The following is a 25,875-nucleotide window of genomic DNA, read 5'->3' on the forward strand; positions in this document are numbered from 1 at the left end:
CATGAGGCAGATTGAGCAAGTTATTAGTGTTGGACTTTCAGCATAAAGCCCACAAGATGTGAAGCAGGAGAAATATGGGGGGAGGGGTGGAAAGAGTGATACGAGGCTAGGATTTAAAATATTTGAGGGACAATTTATCACATTCAAAAACAAGATGGGGGCAGCTCGGTGGTGCAGTGGATAAAGCACCAGCCCTGAAGTCAGGAGGACCTGAGTTCAAATCTGACCTCAGACACTTAACACTTCCTAGCTGTGTGACTCTGGGCAGGTCACTTAACCCCAAATGCCTTAGCAAAAACAAAACGAAACAAAACAAAACAAAACAAGATGAATTCCCTTGAGTCTGCTAAGCCTGGATGTGTTCCCCTAAATAAATTTCAGCTTAGTTGCTAAATTTGAGTTTTCATCTCCTTCAGTCTTTCTACACTTCTTGACCCTGTTGACTATCCTTGGCTTCTCTGATATTTTTCTCTCCTTCTCCTTCTACCTCTCTGAAAATTCTTTCTGTTTCCTTTACTGAGTTATTATATATCATCTTTCCCTGAAGCTTGTGTATGCACCAAGATTGTGTCTAGGATTCTCTTTTTTCTCAGTAGTTTCCCCCCCCCCCCTTTGGTGATCCCATCTATTTATTTATTTATTTTTCTGTTTGTTTGTAGTTTTGCAAGGCAATTGGAGTTAAGTGACTTGCCCAGGGTCACACAATTAATAAGTGTTAAGTGTCTGAGGCCAGATTTGAATTCAGATCTCCTGACTTCAGGGCTAAATACTCTATTCACCCCGGCAGCTAGCTGCCCCTATTCCCATTAGTTTAATTATCATTTCTTTGAAAACTGCTCTCTGATTTTAAGAGCATATTTTCAGTGGCTAATATGTTAGTTGAATCCATATCACCAACTTCCTACTGATATTTCCCTCTGGATATCCTGTGGACATTTCAAAATAAAATCTATTCTTTTCCCCAACAAACCTATAGAAAATGTTTTCATTTCATTGAGCATATCATTATCCCTTCATTCACTCAAGTTTATACCCTGGACTTGTCCTTGATTCTTCTCTCTACTTCTATATATTTTACATCCATGCCCTTCTCTTAAAAGACTCTGCCATTACTTTAATTCAAGTCCCTTCTTGCCTATAGAATCCCAAATGATATCCCAACTCTCACTTTTCTCCCTTGCCTACTTTATATTTCACAAAGCTGCCAAGATAATTAAAGAGGATACAAGCCTAATCATGTCACTCCTCTATTCAACAATCTTCATTGGGTCCCCATTGCCTTTAGTAAAATTAAGTCCAAACTCTTTAACTTGGTGTTTAAGGTTCTCCACAATTTGGTACCTAAGTTTTCAGGTATCCTATTTTATATTATTCCCATTTACAAATTCCATGTTCCAGAAAAGGTAAACTAACAATTTCCTGAATGCCCATTTTATCTCTACATCCTTGTATTTGTATAAGCTAGCTCCCAAATCTGGAATGAAATGACAATTCTTCTGTGTTTCTCATAATCTTGACTTCCTTTAAAGGGTCAGCAAAGAAATTGCTTCTCTTCATATCTCCCTTCCCCCTTTCTTATGGTATTCAGAAAGTAGCAGCTGAGCCCTACCTATCAGCTTACTCTATCATTACCCAGATCTTCACTTAACTCCTTTTTTTTTCCAACCTCTCCTGCTTGCCCCTGACTACTCCAGCCATCTTCAGTGGCTCAAACATAAAGAGACTCATTTATGGGAATCACCTTTCCCTTATGAAATAACTTTAAAAATCAAGTGAACTCCTTTTTTTCTTTTAGTTGCAAACCCAATAGTTCTTATTAGTTATCCCATTGTCTTCAGATGTTTGAATAGACATTGTTGATATCCAACCTTTGAAGCCTTAAAAACAATTACCTGCAAATGAAATTAAAGAACCACAATGTCTTTTATTATATTTATTTGTGTATATGTTCTATCATTCCCATGGAATGACAGTTTCAGAGGAGATACATTCAGTTTTAAATAGGAATTTTTACCTCTGAAATGACACTTGTAGTTGATTGTAATCAGGGAACTTTCTTTAGCCTGGAGTTGGTACTTAAACTATCTTTCTGAGTCAAATGAGTTTTGAGGAAGTCCCTGCAGAGCTTAGGTCTATCAGTAGTGACCTCTGCCTTCTTCCCCACTCAGTGAAGAATACTTTGAGACGAACATGGAATCCTAATTATATTCCCTGTAACTTACTTCTACCTCCTCTCATCATATCATGGGTTGCACTCCCACAGCAGTCCACTCCTACTTTCATCCTTACAGGACTACAGATGCTTTCAAAAGACTCTTTAATTTCTTATTCTAGAAAAAAAAAATCTCTTCACTCCCCAACCTAGTTTTGACTCAATATATAACTTAATTAGAAAGAAATTTGAGGGTTCTTTTTAAGTTTCATACAGCATGGTATAGACTATTGATAGGAGTGCTAAAGGAATTCAGAAAAAGTAGAAAATATGGGAAGAGGTTAGTCAATAAGTTTCATTAAGTAAACAAGTTTGGCTCTGGGCATATGTAAAGAATAGAAAGAAGACAATTTACTATTTGATGTCATCCTGAAGTAAATAAACCACTCTGTAAAGTATCACTTTTCAAAACATCACTTTCACAAAGTTTGAAGTTTTCATATTGATTTTTTTGAAAACGAGGAATACCTGTGTTTGCAAATCTTCTAGTAAATCTACTTTCCTTAAAAGAAAGATGCTATGTTTGTATACCCTAAGAAAGTATCTTCTTATATATAAAAATCAAATGAGAACCGCAGCCAGCTAGGAAGAATGTGGCAGTGGCAAGAACTACCAACACTAGGATTGTCTTTTCCACCTTCTCTTCCTCACTGGCCCACTCTTTTGTCCTTGTACTTTTTAGAAGCCACTTGGGATGACTGAGCATTGGGAAGAATTACAACCACTGGGATATCCTCATCTCTTGTTGTCCCCCTTATGTGCTGCTGATTAAATGCTCCTAAGAACTTGGAACATTTGGGAGTCAAAAATAACCTTTTTCCCCATGAGATGGAGGGCTATCAGACCTTACTTACTACCTACCCTGTCATTCCCTCATCTCATCTCCTCCAATTTACATAGTACTTTACAGATAATACACAATACATTTTTGTTGAATAAAGATTATATTAAAAATCCACGCATATACAAATATATGTATATGCCAAAAGACTATTACCTACAAGTGGAAAGAACACAAGATATCCAAGAGAACAAATTTTAATTTTTTTCATTTATTCAAGAATCTGTTAAACAGAATGCAGCACTATAAAAAATGCTGGGGATAACAAATCAAACATTTTAAACAGTCATGGTCCTCTTGTTGTTCAGTCATGTCTGACTCTTCATGCCATTTGAGATTATCTTGGCAAAGATATTAAAATGGTTTGCCATTTCCTTCTTCAGTTCATTTTACAGATTGGGAAAAGTTTGGCAAACAGGATTAAATGACTTGCCCAGGATCACACAGCTAGTAAGGCCAGATTTGCACCCAGTTCTTCCTGACAGGGCCCCCTCTTTTCAATAGCTGCCCTTGTTCTCTAAGAACTTATATTCTCTGGAAAATACCATGTGCTCAGATAAATATATATTAAAAGTATATAGAATCAATAAAAATAAGTTCACTGGTGTGGTAGGGGTTGGAAGAGATCTCCACTGATGAGAGACTCAGGATAAGCCTTGAATAGATGGCAACATTTGATCTGAGCCTTGAAAGAAGATGAGGATCTGAGACTTTTAGAAGGAGAGCCGGTATAAACAGATGGCCATGGGAGATGGAATACAGGGATTAACAATTTAGCCCAGGTTAGCTGAAATATAGTGGATGGATGGAACAAGACCATGAAAAGCTTTAAGTGCCAAACAAGTTTTATTTTATCCTAGATGCAATAGGGCATCATTGGAGCTTCTTGAAGAAGAATGCCTTCGTCAGATCTGTACATTAAGAAATACCAATTTGGCAACTGAACTAACAGCATAAAACTACTTTGTTTGCCTGGCCAACTCTCCAAACTCTCCAAAGCTCAGTTTTCTGATTTATTATCAAAAACAGAAATTATTTAACTTATGAAGTTGTGGAAGAATTGGGAAAGGTTATTCAATTTCTTTTTACTCTTGCCACTTGTGTTCTTGAAATACTGTATGTTCTAGATGACTGAATATTGAATTCTTTTCTGTACCTCATCCCAATGGCTGATATAATATACAGAACAAATACCCACATTGTGTTTCTGCGGGTCTAAGAACCAACAAGAAATCCAATCATTGTTTATTTCCCATATAGATCTCTGGGGTCAGGGCTGGCTTAATTGGCTTTTACTCCAAAGCAAGTTCAAGGTTAAGGTCTGGCTCATTTAACAGGGATCCCAGGTTGCAGGCATAAAACTAAGAGCATGTTTTAAGTCATTGAAATAATAGTTAATCTTGTCTAAGAAAAAGCAACAAAAGGAAAACCGTGTTCCTCAGATCATTAGAAGTGAGAGATAAGGCAGATCAAATGAGCTTGAATAAATGTGGGAACGTGGACAGAGAGAGCTGTTGCTGGGCTGATGTCTGTGGACCCTGTTCAACATTTTGGGAATTGGCTGATAGGATTTTGGTTGCATTTCCTCTCTGAAAGTTATATTTCTGGGAACCTTCAGATTAAGTTCAAGCCTGAGGGGGAGATAAGGCAGCAAAAAGGGAGAATGAATCCATGCTTGTCAGAGTAGCTAAGGAGAATAAACAAAGCTTTTAAAAATATATATAAGGGGAAGGAAATACTAGAAAAGAAATAAATGTACTAAGTAAAGAAGGAGAATGAAATATGAGCACTGTCAAAATGGCTGAGATACCAGTGAGCTTTCTTTGAAGTCTCCCTTTATCAAGAAAAGCAAGAAATATCTGCCTGCTACAAGAAAAGCAGTAGGCTTCATAGGATTTCAAGAAGTAAAGGACTTTAAAAATCATGTAATCTAATCCTTCATTTTATAGAAGAGGAAATTGAGGCTCACTTTCTATGGGGGCAATAGGCATCAGAGTAATGTGATAGGCTAAAATAGATATGAAGAAGTAATACAAGCCTAAAGAGAATATTAATTGTGGCTAACAAATTACATAGCACTTACTTTATGCCAGGGGATCTAGGTGGCACAGTGGATGGAGCACTGGTCCTGGAGGTCAGCACAGATCAGGAGGACCTGAATATAAATCCAGCCTCAGACTTCGTAGCTCTTAAAGTGACTCTGGGCAAGTCACTTAGCCCTGTTTGCCTCAGTTCCTCATCTCTAAAATGAGCTGGAGAAGGAAATGGCAAACCACTCTAGTATATTTACCAAGAACAGCTCCAAAAAAGGGGTCATGGACAGTTGGACATGACTAAAATGATTAAACAATTAAATGCCAGGCACAATGCTAGATACTTTATTGTGAAGATCAAGTTAGCACTCTGTATACCTTAGAATCAGCCGGAGTCAGGATAAGCAAAAGTGCTTGGTCTATTTATTTTTGATCTTAAGGGTAGAAGTGAATTGGATCTACTATATGATGATCAATTCTGATGGACGTGGTCCTCTTCAACAATGAGATGAACCAAATCAATTCCAAGAGAGCAGTAACGAACTGAACCAGCTACACCCAGCGAAAGAACTCTGGGAGATGACCATGAACCACTACATAGAATTCACAATCCCTCTATTTTTGTCCACCTTCATTTCTGATTTCCTTCATAGGCTAATTATACACTATTTCAAAGTCCAACTCTTTTTGTACAACAAAATAATTGCATGAACAAGTATACATATATTGTATCTAATTTATACTTTAACATATTTAACATGTATTGGTCAACCTGTCATCAGGGGGAAGGGGTGGCAGGTAAGAGGGGAAAAGTTGGAACAAAAGGTTTTGCAATAGAAAATGCTGAAAAATTACTCATGCATATGGCTTGTAAATAAAAAGCTATAATAAAAAAATAAAATAAATTAAAAAAAAACAAAAACTTCCCTTTGGCGGGAGCTGAGGAAACTATGGGAGCTGTACTCCTGCCACTGGAATACTTGATTGGCTTGTTTGGACATACCCAGTATGAAGATGAGACCTACAACATATATTGAAGAAAAAACTTATAACTTGAATACTCAAAACTAAATAAATATAAGATTTTTAAATGAAAAAAAAAAGTGAATTGGATCAACTTAGGAGCTGCATGACCTCTCCTCTCTTTTTTCTACCATCCAAGGTGACTCTATCTTGTCTTACTCTACCCCCTACTCCTCCCCACAATTCTCTGTATACACCAAAAGATTGGGTCTTGGATCAGCACAGAATAGTGGGAAGGGCCATTTTCCAAGCATATGCTTGGAAAGAGTATTGTCCAATTGGTAATTAGCCTTAAGTGCTTGGTTGTCAAACCTCAGTGCATTAACTCAGAGTTTCAGCCCTCTACATCTCCTTCTTTCTTTTGTCTTAGAACACAGGTGGTCACACCATCCTTGACTTCTCAGGGAGGTGAGAACCCCAAAAAGGAGGTGATCATGCCCTCCCTGACTTCTCAGAAAGGGAGTTGAAAGCACTAAAAAGGAGACATCTCAGGAAGGGAGATTAAAAGCACCAAAGGGAAGTGGGGATTGCTAGCGGGTTTCTGGGCTGAAGGATCTTATTAGAGACAGGTATGCACAAACGCATCAGCATGGGAGGTATTACACAAGCACATAGCAATAACGCACAGGCCATTAATGATGACTCTCCCCACAGTCAGTGCAGGCTTAATGAGGTGTAACAAACATGAATTGTACATGCAAGTAGTGATATAACAAACAATATGAATCAACATGGTCTTGTAAAAGATTTCCAGAAGTCTTAGAAGGAGGATATATAAACAATAGTATCACATATTCCTTCTTTAGCAGCCAAACCAATCTATTGTCCATTGCTTCACATGTCAGGGAATCCAATGATCCCCACAAGTTTTTGAAGTCCTGCAACAGTCTTTTTATGTGTTAGGGAATTCAATGATTCCTGCAGATTTTAAAGTCCTCAACAGTCTTATCATTTCTCAGAAAATCCAATGATTGCTGAAGGTTTTCAAGTCCTACAACAGTCTCATCATGTCTCAGAGAATCCAATGATTCCTGAGGGTTTTCAAGTCCTACAACAATCTTATCATGCTGATTGACAGGAGTGGACATCATTTTGGGACAATTCTGAACTACCTTTGGGATGGGTCAGTTCTTCCAGAGGGCCCTCGGGAGCTGGGTGAGCTGTTGGGTGAGGCACATTACTACTTGGTTCAGGGATTAGCTGAGGACTGCCAATTAGCTCTACAGCAAAAGAGTGAGAATCTTTCCCCACTCTGCCTTATCCCCATGGTGACATCTCTACTGGAGGAACAGCAGCTTCTGGCTAGCACCTCTAAGCCAGTGGTGAAGCTGCTGCACAATTGAAGTAACAACAAATATTCCTACACCAGCACGTCAGATGACAACCTACTAAAGAACATTGAGCTGTTCAACAAGCTGGCATTGCACTTCCATGGGCGGTTGTTCTTTCTCAAAGATGTGCTAGATGATGAGATCTGCTGATGGTCTTTTTATGGACAGGGCCAAAAGATTGCCGAAGTCTTCGGTACCTCCATTGTCTATGCCACTGAGAAGAAGCAGACCAAGGTAGAATTCCCAGAGGCAAGGATCTTTGAAGAATATTTTGATCTATGATATCCCATGGGGGCCTGACCCTGCTCTCCTAGAAGCCACAGAGGGTTCTGCTGGAGGAGGTGGGGCTGGGCAGGATGAAGATGAAGATGGACGAGAGCATTGAGTCCAAAGGATCCACCTCAGATGACATATCACTCATGATGAATGACGCCATGGCCAGCAGGCTGTCTTTAAGGATTGACCTTTCACCCACTCTGCCCTCAAATTTATTCTCCTCTCTATTACCACCATCATAATGTTTCCACTCTCTCCTTTCCCATGACTTCTGCCCTGGATTTGCTAGTCAAGTGGTGGGTTTCCTTTCTCCACTCAGTATTTCAGATTTATGATACGATACATTTAGCCCCTTTTATCCTCATTATTACTCCAAGACCATCAACAACATGGTACATGACAAGGCAAATAATACAGTGCTTCCCAAAATGTCACATTTGTTAGATTCACCCTCTCCAAACCACTCAAACATTTTCTCCCACTCATTCTACCTTCTCCCTATCTCCAGTTCTTATATTCCACTGTTTTTGCATCCATCTTAAGTATGTTTCAGATTTTTGGTTCAATGTTTTCACTTCCTTTTAGTATGTATTATGTGCCAAAGTTTTTCCCATGACCTTAACCATCTGCTACATTCCAAGCCTACTTCTTTACTCCTTTATATTTTACAACCAATTCACCTACAGTCCTATCCCTGGCCCTTGTTCCTTCTTGAATTGGTACTGAAGTGGCGTGTGGTCTTTCCAACCTGGCCTCTCCATCTACTTATTTCTTATTATTTACTTTAATGTTCTATTAAATTATTGAACTAAAGTTAAATTGCAAGATCAAAAAAAAAAAAAAAGATACAAATCTCACCTGGATGCTTTCTCACTTGCTCTTGAAGTTCCTTAAAGAGATGATATATATTAGAGGCTACAAATTTTATTTGGGCTGTGGCAATTCTTTGTACCACACCTACTGAATAGACCGAATCAGATATTATATTTATATGTCCTGGATAATAGGTAACAGCTAGAATGATTGTATATAATTCATTCTGCTGAGTGGACTGAAAAGGAGTTCTGACTACTCTCTTTATAGTTGTCACAAGAGTATACAGCACAAATATTATATTTGGATGCATCTGTAAAGATAGTTGGTCTTTTAAGAGGAACTTTAGAAACGTTTTCTTCAAGAATCCATCTCCAATTATATAATACTCTGGTTATCTTTAATGGAGACCCATGTGTAAAATTTGGAGATGTGGCTAATAAAATTTGCCACTCTGGGATGATTTCACAGCACACATTAACTTGTGCATTAGTATAAAAGGTGTACATCTTGTCAAGCCTTATCCCAGATAAATGTACTGCTTGCTTAATGACCTTTAATAAAATTCTAGCCACAAGCACTGGGTAAGGAGTAAGGTTTTGTTCTGGTTGTGCTGGGAGGTTCACCCACTCTATCACACTGTCTCCTTGATGAAGGACTGCTGTGGGTGCCTCTTGTGTAGCAAAAACTGATATTTCCAAGAGTTTTTGAGTGACTCAATCACATTGGATAAAGCAAGTTCAACTTCTCTCAAAGCCTCTTGAGCTTCTTTTGTAAGCCGGCATGGTGAGTTTAAAGCACTGTCTCCCCTTAAAATGTCATATAATGGTTGCAATTGATAAGTAGTCAAGCCTAACACTGGATGTATCCATTGGATATTTCCTATCAATTTCTGAAAGTAATTTAGGGTATTAACTTCTCTGTTCTTAATGAAAGTTTTTGTACTGAAAGCACCTTAGGGTATATTTCATATCTTAAACATTGAAAGGAGCATGTCTTTGAATTTTTTTCTGGAGCTATGTGCAATTTGTAATTCCTTAATGTTTCTATTGTCTTTTGTAGACATGCTTCCAACATTTGTTCCTCAGGTGCACATCCCAATATATCATCCATGTAATGTAATAACGTTACTTTTGGAAATGCTTTTCTTACTGGAGTAAGAGCAGCAGTAACATAGATTTGACACATAGTGGGGCTGTTTTTCATTCCCTGTGGAAAAACTGTCTATTCATATCTTTTATAAGGCTCAGCTAAGTTAACATTGGGCACTGAAAAGGCAAATCTTTTCATATCCTCCTTATCTAAAAGGATACAATAGAAACAATCCTTAATGTCTATAACCCAAAGAGGGCATTCTCTAGGCAACTGAGTAGGAGATGGAAGTCCAGGCTGAAGAGTTCCCATAGTTTCCATCTGTTCATTTACCTTTCTTAAATCAGTCAACATCCTCCATATTCCAGATTTCATTTTTACAACAAATACTGGGGAATTCCAAGGGCTTAGAGAAGGTTGTAAGTGTCCTTGGTCAACTTGTTCCTGTACTATATCTAATAAGGCCTGAGTTTTATTGCTACTTAAGGGCCACTGTTCTACCCACACTGGTGTATCAGTTTTCCATTGGATAGGAACAGGTGAAAGTGTTGGCAGGCCTTCAACAGCAGCCCTGCCTAAAAAACCAAAGTACTAATTTTTAATCCTAATTGTTATAAAATATCTCTTCCCCACAGATTGATGGGGATTTTTTTCAACTATAAAAGGAGTAAAAACTCCTGTTTCATCTTCAAATATCCATCTTAAAGGGGTAGCACTAACTTCAGCTGCTATTGATCCTTCCACACCAGACATGTAGGTGTCTGCCTTAGTCTTTGGCCAGTGACTGGGCCAGTTGGCACCTCTAATAACTGTACGATCTGTACTAGTGTCTACCAAACTACCAAGAGATACTGATCATACATTGGTCAGCTGTCACAGCTGCTGTCCAGTATATTCCTGGATTTTGTTGCTTAGAGTCAGAATCTGGGCGACTATCACCAGATTGCTTATTAGTAGTCTGTATCAATAAACCTACGCTATTACTTCTGGTTGATAAGTCACACATTGTCTACCTGTATTAGTGACTGGATATTATCTACACATTCCCCAGTTTCCCACATCAGTGTATGAATAAACACTGTTTTGTAAGTACGAAATGGTCAAACCTACTGTGCCTGGAGACAAGGAATCCATAGACGGGAGAGGAACAGATTTCACCTCTCCAGGGGGTATCTCCGTTGTCCCAGCTGCATACAACTCTATTCTCCCCAATTGTAATCCCTTTCTCCCATCAGGTTGGTTCCTGACTGATTGATTGTGTAATTTCTTTGTCCCATCAGATTGCTTCCTGGTTGATTGATCATGTCTGGGTACTGAACTTCTACACACTCTCTGGGGGTAACATTGGCTGCCATCATTCCCCAAGTATTTTTTGCCTTGGGCCCCTCATCTCATTTCCCTGAATCAGTCTACACTCTGATGCCCAATGGAAGCCTCTGTTGCATTTTGAACATGGGGTATTGGGTCTTGTTCTCCCACCCTGTTTTCTCACTCTGTCTCTATGCCAACATTGAGCTTTCAGATGCCCTACTTTACCACATTGAAAGCATTGACGAGTCTCTCTGGAAGTCCCTTGCCAAAAGGGACCCTGTCTTCCCATGTTTGGATCTTGGGCAGTCTGCATCATAACCTGGTTATAAAAGATGTTTGTGCCTGCTGTGACACAGTGTCTTATGATTTCCTCTAAAGGAGCATCCTTACATAGTCCTAGTATAATCTTTCTACAAACCTCATTAGCATTTTCTTTAGCAAGTTGCCTTACCAAAGTTTCTGTTACTTCATTTTCACCATTAGTCTGTATGACAGCTATCTGCAAACATCCCATAAAATCAGCAAAGTGTTCATTTGACCCTTATACAATTTTTGTGAAGGTCTTGTCCTTGTCGTTTTTACCAGGGAGAAAAGCCCATACTTTGATAGCAGCAACAGGAATTTGCTCATATGCTGCTATGGGGTAATTAATCTGTACTGAAATGTCTGCATAAGAACCTACACCTGTTAGTTGGTCACAGGTGATTGGAAGATTAACTCTACTTTGACTATTTTGTTGGGCTTGTATCCTACAGAGCTCACTATATTCAGAAAACCACAACAAGTTTTGTCCAGGTTCTAAGCATGTCCTTGCTACAGATTTCCAGTCACTAGGGGTTAAGACTTCATAAGCTAAATTCTGTAATAACATCTTAACATAAAATGATGTAGCCCCATAAAGAATGCAAGCCTTTTTCAGATACACAAAAGGAGTGTATCTTCTGCTTTCTTGAGCTGAAGAATTAAACTGTTGAATCACAGGATACTTTCCTGTTTTCAAATCAGCTAAATCCTGCCCTTCCTCTGTGGCTTTAAGTAGTGCCTTTTGCAATCTAGTCTTAGGAGGGGGTGATTGCTGGTGGGGAGGTGCTGGTGGTATCAACGCCCCTCCCACTACTCCTCCCTCTATCCCAGAAGGTGGAGTTGATGGGGGCATGTCAATAATCTGCTCTGTAGGCAGTATTGAAGCTGCCTTGTTGGAGCGAGAATCACCACACCCTTGAACCTCATTTAGGTCCCCATGCCCTCTGGCAATATGGTCTTTAGACTGTTCATTGTCTTCCTCTTTTTCCTCACACTTCCTCATCTGCCTGTTCTGAAAACTTTTCTTTTTTCTATAACTTGCAGGATTCTTTTTTTTTTTTTTCCCCTGAGGCTGGGGTTAAGTGACTTGCCCAGGGTCCCAGAGCTAAGAGGTGTTAAGTGTCTGAGACCAGATTTGAACTCAGGTCCTCCTGAATTCAAGGCTGGTGCTCTATCCACTGCACCACCTAGCTGCCCCTAACTTGCAGGATTCTTTAAGGCCAATTGTATTATGTTGTATATATAGAATATTTCTTTGGAAATTGAATCAGAACCATGATCATTATAATATTCACATAGGTGATCTCCAATTAGTTTCCCATTATCTGCCCCTATATCTTCTTCCTTGAAGAACCAAGAAGACATACATTCTAATGTATCCACAAGTCCATCAATCTACTCCCAAGACATAATTAAACCCTGTCTCTTTATCAGTGTGAGTATGCTTACAGTATATCTCCTTTGAGGTGGGGCTAGGGCTGAGGCTGGGAGAGAATCTTTTCCTACTACCTGCCCCATTTCAGCTAGAAAAGGTTACTAGTTTATCCCTTAACAAAGTAAGTTCCCTGCTTGTCTATTAAAATACTCATCCAATTTCTTGGTCACTGGAGTGTTAAGTTTTTTACAAGGTGCTAAGTCACTGGAATGAATAGAGACAATTGATTTGATCCTACAAGGAGATGTTATGGGCCAGAACTTGAAACAAGGTACTGTGTGGAATTGAGGAGACAATGATTAAATCTAATTTAACATTGATTTAATCCTACAATAAATAATGGTTTCCTCATGATATAATGATTGGTGTGCTCAGTGTACACCATATAAGCAAGAAATTCTCAGGGCCAAGCACAGAAGCCCACAATCCTACTCTCGGAGGCAGAATCTCATGGGATTCATTCCCAAGTCTATCTTCCTGCTGGCTGGAGGCTTTGGATTTAGAGGGAGCTAGAGTTGAGAACCTGGAAGAGACAAAGAACTAGAGGCAAGATCCAGAAGGCCTCTGAAAACTAGCCAAGCCCCAAGCGAAAGAGATAAGATTTTGGAAAGAGACAGAAAGGATCTGGACTTCAACTCCTGGCTGCATTTTGGGATTGTTGAACAGAACTGAAAGGAAGGCTACTTCCCCAGGAGCATTTCAAAGAAACCTCCTCCCAGAGAATGATTACAATTTAGAGAAACAGAACATTACACTGGGGGACTTCTTCAGTGAAAGTAGGGTCCTTGGTCCACATGTTGGGCACCAAATGTGAAGATCAAGTTAGCGCCCTGGATACTTTAGAATCAGCCGGAATCAGGATAAGCAAAAGTCCTTGGTCTTTACTCTTGGTCTTAGGGATAGAAGTGAATTGGATCGACGCAGGAGCTATACAACCTCTCCTTTCTTTTTTCTACCCCCAAAGGTGACTCTGTCTTGTCTTACTCCACCTCCTAGTCCTCCCCACAATTCTCTGTATACAGCAAAAGATTGAACCAGCACAAAATAATGGGAAGAGCCATTTTCCAAGCATATGCTAATAGAGTATTGTCCAATAGGCAATTAGCCTTAAGTGCTCGGTTGTCCAACCTCAGTACATCAACTCAGAGTTTCAGCCCAATTATTATCTTATTTGAGCCTTATAATAGCCATGGGAGGTTAGGTGCTATTGACAGAAGAAGAATCTGAGGCAAAAAGAGGTTGGGTAATTTGGCCAATGGATAGCAATTATCTGAGGCCAAATTTGCAATTGGGTCTTCCCAATTCGAGGTTCAGTGTGCTATCCACTGTGCATGTAGGTGTCCATAAATAATATGAACAATATCTTAAAAAGCTTCCATCCTGGAGCCTGATCTTTATTAGAGTGGCCAAGGTTCTCTTCAAAATTTTTATTAAACATAAGAATGGCATAAATATTAATCTTACCAAATGGATGGGTAATGAAAAGCTGGAAGAGATAGAAATAAGAAAGTCTGATAACGGAAGGATTGAAAAAAAGATATTGACAGGCTTAAATGATGGGCTGTATAATGAAATTTAACAAGAAAAAATAAGGAGTCCTGCATTTGAGTTTAACAAATATTATCTCTATAAGTATATGATAGGGAAAGTATAACTCTATAATTGTTCACAAGAAGAAAATCTGAAGAATTTAGCAGAGTACAAGTTCAATTTCAGTCAACAGTGTGATATAATAGCCTTAAAAAAGCTTCTATCAATTTAGGTTGTATTAATAGAAGGAAAGTATCCAGAATGAAGTAGATGATAGTCTTCCTGGCCTCTGCCCCAGTCAGAGCACAGCTGGACTATTGTGCTCTATTCTGGGAGCCACGTTTTAGGGAATACACTGATAAGTGGGAAATTATCCAGGGGAGAGTCACTAGGATCATGAGAGTCCTGGAAACTGCTTGGTGGAGAGATGATGAAGCCACTTACAAATGGGATCCTATGATATTATGATTTGGAAAAAATATAGCATCTGTAAATCAATTTTTCCACTAATTTTATTCCTAAGGAGCCTGAATCAGTTTACCAAAGAATAAAAATGTCAAGAGATCTGGGGGAGGAAGCAATCAAAAATAAATATGTTTAGCATTTGATTTGAATGATCTGCTTTTATAGGACAAATAAAATGAACACTATGTCTTCTGGGGTTTAAAGACCTCTAAAGTGAAAGATCTCTATTTCACCTCAGGGAACCTGTACTCAACATGACATTTTTGGGGTGACATTTAATGAAGATTTATTCAAAAATTATGAGTTAATGAATTCCTTTATCGCTAGATCTAGAGGACATGAGTTCAAATCCCATTTCTTTTGCTTACTGGCTGTATAACTTTGGATGTCACATTAAAGCCTGAGAGATTATGAACCTCCATTTCCTCATTAGTAAAATGAGTCAGTTGGCATCTGAGGTCCGTTTCTACTATAGATTTTTTTAATTCAATCTTTTCTCAAGATAATAATCATAACATTTATCCACTAGAAGATAGAAGCAAAAATAATTAAACTATAACAGCTCACCCATAAATCTCAGTCACACTCTCCCACCAGAACACATTACATTTGTGGGAGAGAATGAACATATATAGAAATCTAACAAAGAATTATATGAAAAGGGGGAAAACTGTACTTGTTATAACTCAGACCTTGATTATCTATATAGACCACACTGTGTCTCACCTGCTAAAGAAAACCTTTGTCTACTTCTGCCTGGATATCAGAGTTCTTCTGCTGAGCAGAGCCACTTCTATACTACTCTTGTGCTGCTGAATTACATAATCTCTTTCTGATTGTGTAGCTTTGGGAGAATGTTGAAAAAATGTTAAATTCTTTTGGTGACAAGCAGTCTCCTTAAGACCAAGAAATAACAAATTTTCTGCTATAGATTATATGATATCCTTTCCAGATACATACAGAAGAGATAGTGAATATTAAGGATTGGAAAAAAATATTTGTTTCTCACCCAAACTGGAATATTCTTTGAATATTAAGTAAAATTCCTTTACTTTTCTGCCTCCTTTGCTTTACCCACACTGGCCTATATACCAAGAGTTTCTTCCCTTCCTCTCTTTGGGTTTAGTAATGGGACATTTAAGGTAAGGAGTTAGGGTACAAGCCAAATTTTACATAGTCATTTATTCAATATTAACTAATATTTATGAAACATCCTAGGAAGCTGGATGGTACAGAGGATAAAACATGAGGCCTGCAATCAGGAAAATCTAGGTTCATATGCAGCCTCAGATGCTTATTGGTTGTATGACCCTGAGAAAGATGCTTTAACCTCTGTGTGCTTAAATTTTTTCAATTGTAAAATGGGAATAATGACACCAAATTCCCAGGATTGTTGTTGGGATCAAATGAAAATATATTTGTGAAGCATTTAGTGCAGTAACTGGCACATAGGCTTATTTTCTTTCTTCCTAAACATCTTCTTTATGAATGACACTATGCTGGACCCTGTTGATAAAAAGATAAAGTAGAATCTAGTCACTATTCTCAAGGAGTTTATATTCTACAGGAAAGGATATGAAGTGTACATGAATAAGTATAATATAAAATAGGGAGTTCTGGAGCCAAAGGAAAGAGACAAAGTGCTCCACGAAAAGTAGGAGAACACTTTTAGTTGGGAAGAAAATTGGAGGGGAGACAGCAGCCTTTGCTGACATCCTTTTCAGCTTTCTTTTGTGTGCCATCTTCAACTATTCAATGGAAAGCTACTTGTAGGACTTGTATTTTTTTTTTTACTTGTATTTGTATCCCCAGTGCTTAGCACAATACCTAGCACTAAAAAAATAAGTGATAATTGTATTATTGCCTTATCTTAAAGTTGGAATGAGGACAATGTGCATTTTAGACAAAGAGGATAAGACATGGAATGCACAGTGAGAGAAGGCATGTTAAGTACTAGGAATACCTAATAGTTCTATTCGTTTTGATCCTAACATGAAAAGATACAATGTGAAGTAAGAATGAAAAGTTAGGTTGGAACAAGCTTGCAGAAGGCCTTTTAGGCTAACTAATTTGCATTGAGCTTAAAAGATAATAAGGAATATACTTAAATTATAGTGACGTAATTGAATCTCTATGCTATGAAATATATTTGTGTAGTTTGTGAAAAATGGATCAGAGAGGGAATCAGTCATCCTCAAGGAAATCATCTGAAAGATAAGTCCAATTGTCTAAGTCCAAGATGATAAGGACCTTAATGTGTAATGGCCATGTGGATGGAGAGAAAGGAATAAATGTGAGAAATCTCAGGGAAATTAACTTAATTGGAGTTGGCAATTAATTGGAAATTGGTGTGTAATGGAAAGAGAAAAATTGGTTCTAAGTTCTAAGTTGTCAGGTCTAGCAGGCTGGTGATGTCAGATTCAGAAATGGAAAGGTAGAGGGAGGGTTATTATTACAAGGATTTAGTTTTATACATGTGGAAGAGGACTTTCCCATTAAGCAGCAGGAGACATGGTATTGTTTTCAAGAGAGAAATAAGGGTTGATAATTTCAATTTGGAAGACATTTGAGCCAATCAGTGAATTTGTGAAAGCTGATGAAGACAGAGGGAGAGAGCATAGATATAATGGATGAGAGGGAAGGGATAGGGAGGGCCTAGAACAGAACCTTAGGGCCATCTAAGCACAGGGAATGGCATGTGATGTAGGCAACTACCAGGGAAAAGTTAGATAGATGAGGATAGAACCAAGAGAGAATGGTGTCATCAAAGATGAGGGAGGACAATCTAAGATTCATAGCTGACTAGGAGTATCAAAAGTGACAGGAAGGGCAAGGAGGATGAGAATTGAGCAAAGGATTCAGCAGGTGATGAGGATGAAGCTTAAGGAAAGGGCATTCCAGGCATGGTCACAAAGTGAAGAGTAGTTTGCTTTAGAGCATGGATCTCTACAGAGAAAGTGCTTTGGAGCATGGAGCTCTATAGATGGCACATTGGATCATGGAGCATGGAGCTCTTCATACAGTGCTTATGAAGCTCTGCAGACAGCACTTTGGAGCATGGAGATCTACATACAGTGCCTATGGAGCTCTGCAGAGAGCGCTTTGGAACATGGAGATCTACATACAGTGCCTATGGAGCTCTGCAGAGAGCGCTTTGGAACATGGAGATCTACATACAGTGCCTATGGAGCTCTGCAGACAGCACTTTGGAACATGGAGATCTACATACAGTGCCTATGGAGCTCTGCAGACAGTGCTTTGGAGCATGGAGCTCTACAGACTGTTTTTGGAGCATGGAACTGTATATATAGTGATTTGGAACATGGGGTTCTTTAGAGCAAGGAGAAGCATGGCATAGGAATAGAAATCTAGCAGCAAATTATAGAAGGCATTATCACTAGACTAAATAGTTTGGTTTAACTCCATAGGTAATAGTTGATCATTGGAATGTTCTAGCCAAAAAAATATCCATCACCAAACTGAGGAAAAAGAATGAATTTGAGGGCAACTCAAAGAATAATTTAGAGAGAGGGATGAAAGTGTGGCCTTTAATACAGACTGTAGTATGTACTCAAGGTAAAATCAGGTCTCTTTTGAAAGAAAGACATGGATAGGACACCGGAGGGAAAGTTTATGGATGTTGAGGAGTTTGTAAAGAATAAAGCAGATATCCTCAAAAGATTAGAGTTTACATTCACATCATAATGAACTATGACACAATCAAATATAGAATCTAGAGAGTGGTTTATTCTTTATTCTTTCTTTTTCTAATCAATATTACAGAAAAAACCTAGGGAAAAGCAATTTCTAGTCTAACAAAAAGATCAATAATATTGTCTAAGCAAGAAATATATTAACCAAAGATTCATTGTATTGGTTTGGCTTTTAAGAAATAGGCTGTTCTGAAAAGAGTTTACCTTTAAATCATATTTATAGGGGGCCTTTATTTGTCTAGTACTGATAGACCTTGAATAGAACCTAGAGAAAATATCAAAAGCCATTATGGCAAGATTGCACCCAGGAATTTATAGTAGGAATTTGAAAGTAGGAAATAGAGAGAGCTTATATTTGTTATTTGGTCATGTTTGACTCTTTGTGATCCTGTTTGGATTTTTTGGCAAAGATATTGAAATGATTTGTCATTTCCTTCTCCAACAATTTTTACACATGAGGAAATTGAGGCAGAATTAAATGACTTGCCCAGGTCTACACAGCTAATAAGTGTCTGAGGTCAAATTTGAACTCAGAAACATAAATCTTCCTGATTCCAAGTGCAGTGCTCTATTCACTGCTTGCTATCCTTCTGAAGGCTTCTAAGTACTTTCTCTTCACACCTTAATTTAATATATTTGACTAGATGAAATCCTTTCCACCCATTAGTCCCTTCTATTTTCAGTGTGCCTTTTAAATCTTTGGTAAAAGGCACATATTGTCTGATTAGTGTCACTTTATTAGGGAAAAGTTCTTGAGAGATAGAAATTTGTTTCTTATGACATAAAATAGAGAGTTAAATTCGTTAAGGAGATTATAAATTAAATTTTATGGATAAAATAAATTCCAGCTAATGACAGTGTTGTCATAATGTGAAATGACCAGAGGCACCAATAATTTTAAGCAACAATGGATAACATGTAGGTACCTAATGGAAAAACATGACTAAATTTAAATCTAGTCATTATTATTATTATCTTAATGAAGCAGAAGGAGTAACTTGCAATATTCCATAAAGTCTTTTCGATTTAATTTGGCAAACTTGTAGGAGGTATTATAAATACCAGGGAGGACAGGAATTATAACAGTCAACAAACAATAGTTATTGAGTATTATTGTGAATTACATAAGAAAGAGTTTGTTTGTTTGGTTTGTTTGTTTTGATACAATGCTTTGCAAATGGTAGGTATCCAATAAATATTTATTGAATAAATTAATGTTCTGCTATAAAAAGCTAAATGTTCTAGAGACATTTATGCTAATATTTCTACTAACCTGATTATTATCTTCAACAAATTTTTTTTAAGCACATACCATATTCAAGACAGTGGGGCAACAAGGTAGTATAATGGTTAAAGCTCTGAATTTAAAGTCATCTCAGGAAGATCTGAGTTCAAATTCCAGCTCAGACACTTACTGTGTGACTTTGGGCAAATCACTTGATTTTATTTGCCTCACTTCTTCATCTATAAAATAAACTGGAGAAGGAAATGACAAACCTTAGAAGTCATCAGATTAAATTCAGTCATTTTACAGATAAAGAAACTGCATTCTCTCTAAAAAAAAAAAGAATGTATATGTGTCACATATTCATACTTTATATAAATGTATATGTATACACACATACTATATCATGTCTTATACACACACACACACACACACACATATATAAAATCTTGCCTTCTTAAAACTTACGTTTCAGCCAAATTAGCTGCTCTTGTTCCATCCTGTTTATCTGCCTTACTAGGAATAGACTCCCTTCACATTACTATTATTGAAGTTGTAGTCACCCTTTAGGATCCAATTCATAAAGTCTTCCATAATTCCTCTCATATATATACATACCTTGAAGGGACTTCACTTTTCTCAGCTTTTTATAACTCTGTTTTTAGACATCTTTTTAGCATTTATTCCTTTTTTACCTTGGATTATACTTATTTGTGTACATTCATTAGAGTATAATCTCCTTAAGGGTAGTGATGAGTCTTTTATTTATAGCACAATGTCTAGAGACAATGAGGTACAGAGAAAAGAGGGATGTGGGATTTTGTAGTCAGAAGATAAGGTTTAAATCCCATGATACATGTGAGACCTTAGCCACATGTAACTTTTCTGTGCATCATATTTCATCAAATAAATAACTTGGGCTAGATGACATCTCAAGTCAACTTCTAGCTCCAAATCTATGATCCTAAGAATAGTGTCTTGATTATATTGTTTATAGTTCATTTTTGAGTCATGCCCAGTTCTTTGTGACTCAATTTGAAATTTTCTTGTCAAAGATATGGGAGTGATTTGCCATTTCCTTTGCCAGCTCATTTTACAAATGAGGAAACTGAGGCAAACAGGATCACATAGCTAGTAAGTGTCTGAAGTCAGATTTGAACTCAGAAAGATGAGTCTTCCTGACTCCAGGACTAATACTTTTTTCACCTTTTACTTCCTAGCTGTCCTCTTGTAATTAGAGCAAAAAAGTTAAATGGGCTACCTCAGGAGATAGTAGATTTTATTATAATTGTAAGTCTTCAAGCAGAAGTGCTGAAGGAGTTCTTTCTTAGGTATGAGTTGGATTTGAAGTCCATTGAGGTATCTTTAACTTTAAATATTGTGTTTTGTTATTGTGACAGTATCACAAAGCTGCAAACACCTATAAATTCTATCTCACAAAGGTGGGGATAAAATAAAATTTAACTGAATTTTTTTAAAAAGTTGAGATCTGGGAGTGCCTGAAGGTCTTCAAGTAAATGAAGAAGGAAGGGAGGTCATGTCCAGAGGAAACTCTAATGCTGCTCTCTTAAAAGAAAACTCTAACTGAGACTAAACTATAAACTGATTATGTGTTTATATAGTATGTCAGCACAAGGAAAAATACACTGAGATGGCTGTGAGTACAAAGTGAGATAAATAAGATCCTTTTAGATTTTGGAAGAAAGATGTTATTTAAATGCAAGTTTAAATGATGTTACTTTTATTATTGTTGTTGTTAAGTCAAGGTAAGTCATCTCCTTATAAAAATCTTTCTAGTCACTGTACCATGGACCTAACATTTGGTCTGGCCCACTTTATTTGGAAGGTGAATAGAGAAATGAGAGCATGAAAAAACATGCAAAACAGATGAAGTCACTGGCTACTGATTTATTTCAATTTAATTAAATTCAACAAACATTTATTAGACATTTACTATTTATCTAGTATTTTGATCCAATCTGTTAATATGAAGTAAAAAAAAAAAATGAAACTGTTCTTGTCTTTAAGGAACTTATATATTTCACTGGAATTTGAGGAAATGAGAGGAAATAGAATGTGAACTTCTGGATGGCAGGTATTGTTTGATTTTTGCCCTTTAAATCTATGGCACCTAGGCCAGGGCCTGTAACATAGTAGACACTTAATAATGTTGGTTGAAAAAAAATGCTTGTTGAGTGAATGGATGGATGGATGGATGGATAGATGAGTGAATGATATAGATACAATTAAGATAAATCATGACACAGAACCATTACAAAATCTAGTGGTTTTACAATTTCCAGATATATAATAAATATTACATATTTGATAAATATATTCCAGGATAAAAGAAACTATCAAAGATTGATATCTCAAAGGAAATGTCCTCCAGAACTATAAAGGCTACTCAGTGATATTCTTAATAATATGAGCTGTAACCATCTGCCCCAATCTTTTACAATACTTTTGGAAATTTAGAAGTTTTATTCAAAAGAAGCAAACTGGCCAGTACTTTAATGGTTCCTTATTTTAAAACCCTTCTCCACTTGGCTTTTAGTCTTCTTAACTTTACTCACCTTACACTAACCTACCTTGTAATCGATTACCTAGCCCCTTTGCTCTTCCTTGTGAGAGGCATCTCATCTCCAGACTCAATGAAATTACCCACAATTTATTTTTGTCAATAATTTGTATATACATAGTTGTTTGCATGTTTTCTCCTCCATTAGAGTTTAAGCTTCTCAAAAAAAAACTTCTTTATTTCTTTGTATCTCCAGTATTTAGTATAGTATATTAGTATTTAACAAATGCTTCTTGACTCATTTTGACCAAATTTTGAGCAAAAATTTATTTGGCATATTTTAATTTACACAAGAGAAGGTTGAGACTTAAGAACTCTCTTTGGGAAGGTAAGACAAGTTAGGGAGGGTAGAAAAAGAAAGGATATTCATCTGTGTAAAGGCTATTCTTCAGCTTTGTTCCACCCAGCTTCCACTTTCAAGTCATACCTCCTAATTCATGTGGGATATGGATGGGTAGGGTCTTGTCTTTACTAATAAAACACAGTATGTCTACCCTAATGCCAACACTGCCCTTAGAAGCTAATGCGTCCAAAGATGGGGAAGTGGATGACTACATTAATACTAGAATAGCTTAAATATTAGGGCAACCTAACCACTGGAGAGCAATAAAGTCATCCATGATCCCAACTTTTATTGGAATAGGTGAGATGCTTCTCAGGTCCATATAATTGGATTTTGGTGCCAAAAGCAGAAAGGCACAATTCATAAGGCTATCTAGAGTATGAATGGCTCTAGGATATAAGATTTTAGCTTGGAAAATTCCATGTATGGAGAGCTCCAGAAAAGAGAGGAAAGAACAGGTGCCAGGAAAGAGAATAAGAGTACCTGGAGCAGCTACAATCTAGGATAAAAAGAGATAGATCCAGAAGAGGAGAGATTTTTTGATTGCTGCATAACCATACTAGAAAAACAAAGTAGATAAAAAAGGCATACTGCTCAGATTAGCAGTCTGGTTATATATACGTTGACTATGTATATCTGATTATTGTGTTCAAAGTTGTTTGTTATTATATAAATTATTCCCCTGGTTCTGCTCATTTTATTCTTCATTAACTTATAAAATGAAAAGTTTGGACCAGCTGACCTCTTCCAGCCGTAAGGCTATGTATGACCCTATGATCTGTATGGTATTTTAAGAAATTGTACACTTCCTATGACTCAAATTAAATGCAAAAAATAGACCCCTCTCTTTAAATCTAAAACTCTTTTGTGGTTATATTGTATAATTGTGAGTCATGTAACATTGCAGAATCCAAATACTTTTTACACAAAAACAGGGAAAAAACCAGTGTAGAAATAGAGCTGTAACCTGACTGGGATGAATGGAGCTTTTTTACTAGAGCACCAGAAATTGAAGAACACTGACAGCATTTACATACCTTTCCCAGCATAGAAATAACTAATTTTAGAACCTAGTTTACAAGAGTAATTAGGTAAGAGAGGAGGCTCCTTACCACCACCACACCCCTTCCATGGTCATACCACAGGTGAGTGCCTCTCTGGGACACACTTCCATCAATCCTGAGTCAATGTATTTAACACATTGGGTACTACTAGATTAAAATGAAGTGAATCCAAGGCACCTGCTTTTAAAGCATGCCTTATATTTCAAACAAGGTCAAAGCACACTGGCAATATGAGGAAAACAAACCTGTTCTATTCAGCTTTGGTCAGTCCTTATTTGCTCTACTAGGGCACAGGCTCCACAAATAAATTAGGAAAAGGTGTCTTTAAGGAGAAGTCAGAGCTGAGATTGGATGACAGTCTTCAAGTGCATAAAAGCACTTGATCTGGATGGTATTTGAGAATTTGTACACTTTCTATGACCCAAACTAAATACTAAAAAAAAAGCGTTCTCTATTTAAGTGATACAGAAAAACATGAATAGTTGCTACACATCACTGCATAGGATGAAATAGGTAGAAACCAGCTAAAGTGGCAGCTTACAGAAGGGTCTTATTTCCAAAAATCAAAACCTGTAACTAAAATTCTAATTACTGAAGTCAGAAATATGTAAAAACAAGATAATTAGAGAAAAATGATTTGAGGTCACTGTGAAGCACAATGTAATGAATGTTATGCATTTGATTTTTTTTTCTCATGCTTCTGTTTAAAGCATCAAGTTTATTTTTTTTTTTTACACATCACACATGGCTGTACAAACCTATATACAAATACTGTTGGTCACATTTAAAAACAGTCAAATTACTAAATGTACTCTTTAGTATTTGCATTTTAATAGATTTGTCTCACAGCCTTCTCATATAATCAAAATACTCTCAGTGAGAAAATATTCAATTTTTCTTTCCTTAAAATTCCTCTTTCCTTAAAATGCTTCAATACAACAATGAATCTATGATCTCATCTCCCTCCATTGGTGCAAATCACCATTCATCATTACTTACCAACCTCCATGCTCTTGTCTATGTCCCCCTTGAAACTTCCCCAAGAAGACATCCATCTAGAGTATAACTACTACTGTGATTTTAAGTTCTAGACTTTCAAGCAGAAATTACTCTTATTTGCAAGACATTATTTCTTAGTGAAGATTTTAAATATATATATGCATATATATGTAAAAACACGTCTTCTAAAAAGATAACATACTAAATTCCTTAATTAGATATGGAGCACCTAACTCTTAGAAATGTAGAACAAATTAGTGGTCAACTAAGAAATAAAAATCATGTTTGCTTTGTGTCCCTTTCCCAGTCCTTTTAAAAGTCATTAATTTAAACTTTGTTTTATTTGTTTTTTCTAAAAATAGTTCTTAATATATATATATATATATATATATATATATACACAAATTAAATTCTATATTTAAGTGTATATACACATATGTATATGCAAACATGTATATGTATGTGTTCAGGTATACATATACGTATATCCATAGTCTTGAGACATTCATACATATGTGCACATACATACATATACATTAATGTTGTGGCAAAGATAAAAGTAGATAGTATTTGTAAAGCAATGCAAACTATTAGTATTATATTTCTCTGAGACTACTTCCTAATATTTGAAATGAAAAGAAAATCAACACTCTTCTTTCTTTGGTCTCTTTTGGGTATTGATCTAGCAAGTGCTATATCTGGTATTTTTTTCTCCCAAATTGCTTTTCAGAATAGTTGTAATTATTCACAGATCTATCAATAATGCATCAATGTGCCTGTTTTCCCATAGGCCATCTATCATTTGTCATACTATTTCTTACTTAAGAAATGAGGTAAAAGATTATTTTATTTTTTTATTAAAGGTTTTTATTTTCAAAACATATGCATAGATAATTTTCAACATTCACCCTTGCAAAACCTTGTGTTCCAAAATTTTTCCCTCCTTTACCTGCACCCCTTCTCCTAGATGGCAAATGATCCAATATATGTTAAACATGTACAATTCTTCTATACATATTTCCACAATTATCAGGCTGCACAATGAAAATCAGATCAAAAAGGGAAAAATGAGAAAGAAAACAAAAAGCAAGCAAACAACAACAAAAAGAGTAAAAATACTGTTATGATCCACATTCAGTCCCCACTGTCCTCTGGATACAGGTGGGTCTCTCCATCACAAAGCTATTGGAACTGCCCTGAATCATCTCACTGTTGAGAAGAGCCACATCCATTAGAATTGATCATCATATAATCTTGCTGTTGCCATGTACAATGGTTCTGCTCA

General features: G+C 36.9%; 1 protein-coding gene and 1 pseudogene across 2 annotated transcripts in view; both read left to right on the forward strand.

The window, feature by feature from the left end:
* The window catches only part of SPATA13 (spermatogenesis associated 13), a 369,865-nt gene that overhangs the window by 143,111 nt on the left and 200,879 nt on the right, over nt 1–25,875 (forward strand). The window lies entirely within an intron of this gene.
* LOC141563067 (BTB/POZ domain-containing adapter for CUL3-mediated RhoA degradation protein 1 pseudogene) lies at nt 607–24,905 on the forward strand (annotated as a pseudogene).

This window comes from Sminthopsis crassicaudata, chromosome 3 (assembly GCF_048593235.1).
Source record: "Sminthopsis crassicaudata isolate SCR6 chromosome 3, ASM4859323v1, whole genome shotgun sequence".
Classification (NCBI taxonomy): domain Eukaryota; kingdom Metazoa; phylum Chordata; class Mammalia; order Dasyuromorphia; family Dasyuridae; genus Sminthopsis; species Sminthopsis crassicaudata.